Source organism: Humulus lupulus, chromosome 2 (assembly GCF_963169125.1).
Source record: "Humulus lupulus chromosome 2, drHumLupu1.1, whole genome shotgun sequence".
NCBI classification, from domain to species: Eukaryota; Viridiplantae; Streptophyta; class Magnoliopsida; order Rosales; family Cannabaceae; genus Humulus; species Humulus lupulus.
The window spans coordinates 173,704,918-173,715,015 of record NC_084794.1 but is presented as its reverse complement, the minus strand read 5'-3'; the positions used below and the strand labels follow the sequence as shown (position 1 = coordinate 173,715,015).

At 38.8% G+C, this 10,098-nt stretch overlaps 1 non-coding gene across 1 annotated transcript; it reads right to left on the bottom strand.

Annotated features, from left to right (window-relative positions):
• Positions 1-342: 342 nt before the first annotated feature.
• Positions 343-449, bottom strand: LOC133820160 (small nucleolar RNA R71). Its single transcript, XR_009886589.1, has one exon. It is a non-coding gene; the product is annotated as a small nucleolar RNA R71 (small nucleolar RNA).
• Between the last annotated feature and the right edge of the window lie 9,649 nt (positions 450-10,098).

The following is a 10,098-nucleotide window of genomic DNA, read 5'->3' as shown; positions in this document are numbered from 1 at the left end:
CCTACTTTTACAGGGATACACTCTAGCATTCGCCCACCTACTGTTGAGGCAAATAATTTTGAGATCAAGCCTTCGATTATCCAAATGGTTTAGAATTGCATTCAGTTTGGGGGGCTACCTAATGAGGATCCGAACCTCCATATTACTAACTTTTTGGAGTTATGTGCTACTTTCAAAATGAATGGAGTAAGTAATGATGTAATCCGTTTAAGGCTATTCCTGTTCTCTTTGAGAGACAGAGCTAAAAGTTGGTTGATTTTGATGCAAGCCAACTCCTTTTCGACATGGGAGGACCTTGCCCAAAAATTCCCCGTTAAGTATTTTCCTCCTGCTAAATTAGCTCGGATTAGAGGTGAAATAAATAATTTCTGTCAATTTGAGGGGGAATCATTATATGATGCTTGGGAAAGGTTTAAAGAGCTGCTTCAAAAATGCCCACATCATGGTATAGTGCAATGGATGTTGGTACATACTTTTTATAATGGGCTGAGGGGAGACACAAGGACTATAATAGATGCAGCAGCGAGGGGAACATTTATGAGCAAAAGTGCTAATGAAGTGTATGAGCTCTTGGAGGAGATGGCCATGAATAACTATCAATGGCCAACTTAGCGTGAAAATAAGAAGGTGAGTTCTAGAAGTTGATCCTATTGCTATGCTGATCGCTCAAATTGCTTCATTGACCAAGCAAATGCAACAACAAAATAACATTTAAGCTCAAGCGATGCAACTATAACCCGCTCTTATTATTTGTGAGACCTGTGGAGGCCCTTATCACTTTGAGCAATGTCCAGCAATGAGTTTTTCTTCAGTAGATGATATTCCACTTGAAAAGGTGCAAGCCATTGGTAATTACCTGAGGCAACCGAATAACAATCCATACTCCAACACTTATACTCCAGCGTACAAGAACCATCCAAATATATCATAGAGTAATAATCAAGGGCACCAACCACAATATCATTCAAATCTGCCTCAATATCCTCCACATAGACCATCCTACAGGCTAAATCAAAGACCCTTTTACGACACTCAAAGGCCACAAATGCCACAACATCAAAACCATCACCTCAAGTGACTAAACCATAGGTACCCACTGATTTATTGAGCCAATTTATGACAGAAACCAGATCCTCCATTCGGAGCTTAGAAACACAAGTTGGCCAACTTGCAAAGTTAATGGCAGACCGTAATCAAGGGGCTCTACCTAGTTCAACTTTGTAGAACCCCAAAGAGCAATGAAAAACTGTCACCTTGAGGAGCGGGACTAAGTATGATGGGCCTATAGTGGAAGACAAGGGAAAGAAGATAGAGGGTCAACAGGTCACTAGTCCAACACAAGAGGAGGTTATTGAAGACCTTCCAAAGAAAGAGAAGTAGATATGCACTGAGCCTACACCAAAGATTCCTTATCCTCAGTGGTTCCAAAAGTCAATCTTTGCAAACAATACTCCAAATTTCTCGAGGTATTTAAGAAACTTCACATTAACATTCCCTTTGCTGAGGCTCTTGAACAAATACCTAGTTATGTGAAGTTTATGAAAAAAAATATTGTCTAATAAGAGAAAAATGGATGATTATGAAACCGTGGCTTTGACAGAAGAGTGTAGTGAAATTATTCAAAAGAAGCTTCCTCAAAAGTTAAGAGATCCAGGTAGTTTCACTATACCTTGCACCATTGGGAATTTTCATTGTGAGAGGGCTTTATGTGATTTGGGTGCAAGCATTAATCTAATGCCGCTGTCCGTATTTAGAAGACTTGGTTGGGGGAAACTAGACCCACTACTGCTACTCTTCAATTGGTTGACCATTCATTGACACATCCCTGAGGTATTATTGAAGACGTTCTTGTCAAAGTGGACAAATAAATGTTTCCCGCATATTTTATTATGCTTGACATGGAGGAAGATGAAGATGTTCTAATTATTTTGGGAAGACCATTTTTATCCATCGGTCAATCCTTGATAGATGTTAAAAAAGGAGAGTTGAGGCTAAGAGTGCGGGGTGATGAAGTTTATTTAATGTGTTCAAGGCTTTGAAGTATCCTAGAGAAAGCGATAGTTGCTTTAGTGTGAATGTAATTGAGGAAAGTTTGTCAAAGGGAAAACTCATTGAAGATTCGCTTGAGATATGTCTTATTTCGCCAAGTATGGAAGAATATGATGACACTGAGGTCATTGAATATGTAAATTGGTTAAATTCCACTGGACCTATTTATAAGAAGAAATATGAGGAACTTGGACAAGGGCCCGAGAGACCACTACCATCTATTGAGAAGCCACCAGTACTTGAATTGAAGACTTTACTGGAACATCTTAAGTATGCTTATCTGGGTAAGAATGGCACTCTCCCAGTTATTATTTCAACTTCATTATCTACTGTTGAAGAGGAAAAATTATTAAGAGTGCTTTGAGCTCAAAAATTGGCCATTGGTTGGACCTTAGCTGATATAAAAGGTATTAGTCCCTCTAGAGTTATGCACCATATTCTAATGGGAGAGGACAACAAGCCTAGCATTGACGCTCAAAGGAGGTTAAATCCCACTATGAAAGAGGTGGTTTGGAAAGAAATTTTGAAGTGGTTAGATGTTGGTGTTAATTATCCAATCTCGGATAGTTTGTGGGTAAGCCCGGTATAAGTGGTTCCGAATAAAGGTGGAATGACGGTCATCAAAAATGAAAAAAAATAAGTTAATTCCAACTCGTACAGTGACGGGGTGGAGAATTTGTATTGATTACCGGAAATTAAACAAGGAAACAAGGAAAGATCACTTCCCATTGCCTTTTGTTGATCAAATGCTCGATAGATTGTCAGGCCATCATTTCTATTGCTTCCTAGATGGGTATTCCAGTTATCATCAAATACCTATTGATCTTGAAGACCAATAGAAAACGACTTTCACTTGTCCTTATGGTACGTTTGCTTTTCGTAGAATGCCATTTGGATTATGCAATGCTCCTGCTACTTTTCAACGATGCATAATGTCACTATTTTTTGATATGGTGGAAAAGAGCATTGAATTATTTATGGATGATTTCTCGGTCTTTGGCTCCTCATTTGATATGTGTTTAAATAATTTGGAGAATGTGTTAAAATGATGCGAAGAATCTAATTTAGTCTTGAATTGGGAAAAATGTCACTTCATGGTGAGTGAAGGAATTGTTTTGGGCTATAAGATTTCAAGAAAAGGCATAGAGGTGGATCATGCAAAGATATCAACTATTAAGAACTTGCCTCCTCCAATTTCAGGAAAGGGTGTTCACAGTTTTCTTGGACATGTTGGGTTTTATAGGAGATTTATTAAAGATTTCTAAACCCATGTCTGTACTATTAATGAATGGAGTACAATTTAATTTTGATGATGATTGTCGACGTGCCTTCAATACTTTGAAAGAGAAATTGATCACTGCACCGATCGTGGTACCATCGAATTGGGAACTCCCCTTTGAATTGATGTGCAATGTGAGTGAATATGCAGTGGGAGTGGTTCTAGGGCAGTGAATTGCCAAGGTATTTCGAACAATTTATTATGCTAGTCGGACCTTGAATGATGCTCAATTAAATTATGCAACTACTGAAAAGGAATTACTTGCAACTGTCTTTGCATTATATAAGTTTGGGCCATATTTAATTGGTAATAAGGTGATTTTCTACATAGACCATTATGCTATTAAGTACCTTATGACCAAGAAGGATGCCAAACCCCGCTTGATTCGATGGGTCCTATTATTGCAAGAGTTTGATATGGAAATTCATGACAAAAAGGGGATAGAAAATCTAGTTGCAGATCATTTATCTAGATTTGAAAAAGCAGAATAGCCTAATGAGAAAGAGGTACAAATTGATGACAGCTTCCCAGATGAACAATTATTTTCTATTGAAAGTGAAGAAAAGCTACCATGGTTCGCTGATTATGTCAATTATTTGGTAGCTAAAGTTGTGCCTCCGGACATGTCAATGTAGCAACTTAAATTTTTTTATTCAGAAGTCAAACATTATTATTGGGATGAGCTCATTCTCTTTCGTCATTGTACTGATCAAATAATTAGAATATGTGTCCCGGAAGAGGAGATGAATTCCATTCTTAGTCATTGCCATACTCTTCATTGTGGCGTTCATTTCGGAGGAACAAGGACAGCAAAAAAAGTTCTGCAATGTGGGTTTTATTGGCCTACGTTATTTAAAGATGCTAGTGCCTTTGTCAAGAGTTGTGATCGTTGCCAAAGGACTGATAAGATATCGAGAAGAGATCAAATGCTGATGAATGGAATTATGTAAGTTGAGTTGTTCGATGTGTGGGAAATAGACTTTATGGGACCTTTCCCGTCATCTTATAATAACAAGTACATTCTGCTTGTGGTGGACTATGTTTCCAAATGGGTGGAAGCTGCAGAAACTCCTACTTGTGATGGTAAAGAGGTACTTACATTCATTCACAAAAATATTTTACTCGGTTCGGTACTTTAAGAGCAATTATTAGTGACAAAGGAAGTCACTTCTGCAACAAGTCATTCACTGCTTTATGTGCTCGTTACAGAGTTCAACATCGAAAGACTTTCTTTTACCATCCACTTGCAAATGGTCAAGCATAAGTGTCAAATTGGGAGATTAAAAGTGTTATATTATTTATAATATAATATAATATTATATTATTTGATAATATAATGTTTTAGATTAAATAAATGTGACAAAGAGTGTCACATATTGTAACATATAATAGAGAGTTACAATATTTAGATATATATATCCAAATATGTAACATATTTGGTATTACAAATTTGTAACTTCCAAATATTGCCCATTATTGTGTAGATTTGTTGTTACACAATATTGAGATGAATCTCTTAAAGCCATATGTGAAATGGCTGTTAGAGATATGATTTTAACCCCAATAATGTGTTTTGGGGGTTACAAAATCAATTGGGAGTGATTTGGAGTCATTTGGAAAAACAACACAATTTGGTGTGCTGAAATTGGGCAATGGCCGCGGCCTAGGGGATAGAGAGCCACGGCCGCGACCAGTAATGCCCGTGGCCGCGGCCACAGGTGCTGACTAACCAAAATTTCAGTTTTTTCGAACCTTTTTGAACGGCTCCAAAAACACAAATAACTCCTAAATCTCAGTTTTAATTCCATAAACATCAAATTAATCATTGGTAACAGCCATGAGGGTGGTGGGTGGAATTTTTAATTCAAAGGGTATCTCAAACTCTACAAATAGGAGCCTACTGCTGAATTGTAAGACACTAATTTTCCATCCACAAAGCACTTGACTGGAAAATACAGCATAGAGGCTTGATAATTCCAAAGAGCTATTTCCTAGAGAGATCCCTTAGTGCTTAGAGAATAGGGGGAAATAAGCTTTTGGACAAAGGTTTTGAACCTTTTTCAAGTTGGTGATCCCCACTACTCTGCACTTTGGTTGTGTGAGAGTTTGTGTTTTTCATTCTTTTGTTCTTCTTGTTCTTACTTACTTGTATTATTATTTTTTTGAGTTTGTAATCCTCTTCTTCTATTTTCTATTTACATATTTATCTGCAACCTTTGTTTTAGAGTTTTTATAATTCTCTTCTTTCTTTTATTTCTATATTTACTTGTATTGTTGGTCATTGAGTTGTAAACTTATTTATCTATTATCTTGTCCATTGTATTTTTTGCATAGAATTGTATTTTGGTTTTACCATTTCTATTGAGTAATAAAATATATTCTCTAACAAAAAGTATCCTAGAAAAGAATGTAAATACATCAAGGAAGGACTGGTCGAAAAGGCTTGATGATTCACTTTTGGCATATCGCACAACCTTAAAGACTCTGATTGTATGTCACCATATCGATTGGTGTTTGGTAAGGCCTGTCATTTTTCGGTGGAACTGGAACACATAGCTTACTGGGCTGTGAAAAAATTGAACATTGATCTCTTTATGGCGGGATAGAATAGGTTTTTATAAAGAAAAGTCCAATGCATTTCATGATAAGAGGACACTTAGGAAGGATTTCCAACCGGATGACAAAGTGCTATTATTTAACTCTCGATTAAAGCTCTTTCTGGGTATATTGAAGTCAAGATGGTCGGGACCTTACACAATTGTTGTCTCCTTGCCTTAGGGAGCGGTGCAAATTCATAGCAAGAAAACAAGACACTTTAAGGTGAATGGTCAGAGATTGAAGCACTATTTGGAAGGCCCGATGGAAAATCGCATGTCTGTGGTGATCTTGGAACCCCTCTGAATTGGGTGTTCAAAGTCTGACTAAATGATGTTAACGACAACGATGTAGGAGGCATTCCTATAATTTATTTTGTTTTTGTTTTAATTCTTAATTAGTTGAACAATTTAATTTAATTTAATTTTGAATTTGTAAAGATTCATTTTTTATTTAGTTTTAGAGTAGGTTGTATGTAGAAACCGTGCAATTTGTGAAAACGTAGTTTTAAAATTCTTCTAGAGGTTAAGTTGCGACTTGCCCTTATAAGTCGCAGCTCTAGACAAAGCCAGAGAGCATAGAAAATAAAGGAAGAGGCGGGCTGTGACTTGCTCTTATAAGTCACAGTGCCCTAAGAAGTCAGAGAGTATGCAATTTTTTATGGAAGAGGCGGGCCGTGACTTGCTACAACTGAGTTGCGACGCCTGCACAATAAAAATTCAAGAAAAAAGAGGCGGGACACAACTCTATCGCTGGGTCACAGCACGCCTCCATCAGAGGAGAAAAACATGTATAAATCCACCTTCTCTTAAAACACAAACCCCATTCAGAATATTTTCTCCTTCAAACCCATTTTTTTTTTCCTTTCAAATTCTCTCCTCTTCATCTTCCCTAAAACCACCATAAACCCAAACCTTCATAGATTCATGTTCCCTTCCTTCCTTATTCTAATCCAAACCCTAGATAGTCTTATATGTGGAATTGAAGAAAGAAGGAGTATTTGCAGATTGTGGGCAATATCAACAAATCAAAGGCAAGTAAGTCTCTAATTTTCTATGTTCTTCAAGTTCCGAGATTGAATTCATTTTGTGATAGATAGAATAGAGATTTCATTGGAATTTTGGGACAAATTGCTAGTATATATTGTGATCTTTGAGTTGGTATTGTGATTTTCCTATTGTTGGGGTGTTATTAATTTTTGGGAAGTAAGAAAATTTAGAGGAGGTGCTGCCGAATTTTTGTAATAGCATTTGGATAATTGTGTTATTATGGGGCCACAAAGAAATCCCAGTAGGACAACCTCATCGAAGAATACCAATCGCCCCTCCACATCCCACGACCAACCACCACAACTACAGCCAGCCCCACCACCACCACCCCCTCCTCAGGAGTTTGACCCTCCTGGATTTATTAGTAAGGATGCTGTTGACCCTTGATTTGGCCAACGACACGGAGTCAAAATAACGACAAAGAAACAAGAAGGAAACTAAGAATGAAATCAAATGGGAAGAAGGTGAAACAAATGATTTATAGTGGTTCGGCCCCAACTGTGTGGTAATAACCTACATCCACTTAGTGTTCTTATTGATGTTGAATCCTAATGCCATGATTAAAGAACTAGGGTTCTTGAGTTTCACCAGCCTTAGGAGAATTACAACTTTTCGGTGGATAATCACACTATGTTCTCTCTGTGAGAATTCAAGTTCCAGGTTCCAAAGTCAGAAGTCCCTTCCTTGAGCTCTCTCATGCATATTTATAGGGTCAAGGGGGTTACATGGGCCAATAAGCCTTAATTATCCTTAATATCAGCATATCAAGGCAATAAAGAAAAAAGATCATAAAAGTACTTATTACAAGATTACATATCTTTAAAGGAAATAAACCGAAGCATGCGACTAGACTGGTCGCATCTAATCACAAGATTTGATGAGGCAATAGACATCTGGTCGATAGGCGAACAACATCCCTTCACTTTAACGCTGCCACGTGCCAACCACATGTAATAAATTCCTGCCACGTCATCAGGAGTCATTTTTGGGTAAACATTTGCCCCCCAAGTTTATTTTACTGCGACCAGCATAGAGTAAACTTAGGAGACTGACCCTTCACATACCCCACCAAATCTGTCAGAGCTGCCCATGCCTTCTCGAAAAAGGAAAACAATCATGTCTTTTCAATTTCCAAAAAGTTGTCTGACGGCTATTGCGTTTCCCCATGTCTTGAAAAAGTAATTCCCATTATTACCTCTTTTACAGTGCCACGATCAATATAAATAACCCATCCTTTTCATTTTTTTACCTTTTACCGATCCCTTTGCCTTCAAGAGCTCTGAAGAACAAAGCAAAACTAAGCCCAGAAAAGTTCGTTGATCCACGGTGAGCCTGCCTGATTTTCTGAAATCTTCTCGATCTTTCATCCAAGTAAATCTTCTAATCGATTTTTTTTTTCTGTTATGCTGTACCGTGCCTGTTTTCCCCTTCATTTTTTATTTCTAAGTTCTTGAATATCCCTTTCAGTTCTTGCAAAATGGTTTTGGGGTAAATGGGTATATTGATTTGTGCTAAGTTTGGTAGGAAAATAACACTTTGCTGGGGTGATGAATTAGTTGGGTAGTTAGGATTATAACTTTAGGGCATGAAATTGAAGTAAAAATTCCATTTTTAAGCTTGTAGAAAAAACTGGGTTTTTCCCGCCCTTTCAGACTGTTCGCTTAAAATGTAGTGTTTTTTGCATAATGTTGCTAGTCGTATAAAAGCTTAACTTTTATACACGAGCAACGTTATTCCAAATTTTAAACATCTTGATCCTTTTGGCCATTAGATTCTCATCTCCCCTTTTTTGTTCGCAGATTTTCATGCAAGATCCGTGGGGAGGTGAGAATCTAATCGACGAAGATCTGTTTGCCCAACTGCTCGAGGACAAAGAACAATCGTTGATGCTAGTTCCAGAAATCCCTTTTTCTCAAATTCCCCCAAACAGACCTCTTTCCAGTCCATCAAAAATGGGTAGAGTAAAATCCACTGCCCAGAAAAAGAAAACATCAAAACCTTCTGAAAATCAGCCTGCTTCTCGGGCTGAGATTCCTTCGACCAGTGGTAGAGCCGAAACCACTGATCCCAAAATCCAAACATAGGCCCGTCTCCGCAATTCTATTCGACCAGACGTCGAATGGTACCTTGATCAGCCTAGCACGATCACTGCTAGGATGATAAGTAATTTCCTCATAAAGCATGGACTTTTTGAGGTAACTTTATTTCTTCCTACCACCAGACAAACCTGCCTGGCAGCGCCTTCAGCGCCTGGTCGAGGTACCACATTGAGAAAGGAGCAATCCTGCCTCTTCATCCTTACTTCCAGGGAGTGGCCAGTTACTTCAGGGTCGCTCCCTTCCAGATAACTCCAACCGGGTATAGAATGCTGTCTGCACTCTGTATCCTTTACAGCCATAAAAAATGGCCTGCCCCTTCGCCTCACGAGATCAACTGCCTGTTCGATCTCAAATCTAACCCCAACCAGGACAACATGGGGTTCTTTCATCTCTGCCACCAGGAAACGAACCGCACCTTCCTGGGTGAGACTACCTACAAGTCTAATGTAGGAAAGTACCACCAAGAGTACTTTTTAACCACCGACCTGGTTGCCAACAACCTAGCCTTCACCCAAGGAGGTAACCTCTTCGTTCTCATGGCCGTTTATTTTCTTTTATTTTATCTGCATTTTCCTTAGAAAATCAGTTCTCTTCAGGTCCATGGCTGCGACTAGCTCCCACTCCAGAAATGGAGCTTCAAGCAGCGCTACTAGCCAGCATGACTGACATAGAAAAAAGCGCCAAACAGCTGGTCACTGAAGCCAACCTAAGACTGGTCGGGCTTTTGGCACCTCACCAGGATGTGAGGGAAACCACTGTGGGGAGTTCCACTAATGAAGGTGTTCCTGAGCACCACCAAGATGTGTCACAACCCCCAAGGAGGAGGACAACTGGAGTGTAATCAGGGAATCCTCTAGCACCCCGCGAGCAGATGCTCCTCGAGCCCCTTTAAGGAAGGGCAAGAAGAAGGCTTCTGAACCCTCTGTACCCATCGACGAGTCTTCAGATGAGAACGGTACTAATCTCTTACTTTTAGATAGTTTGCCTATTCCCTATCACTTATTTGATGGGGACGAAAACTTTAAGT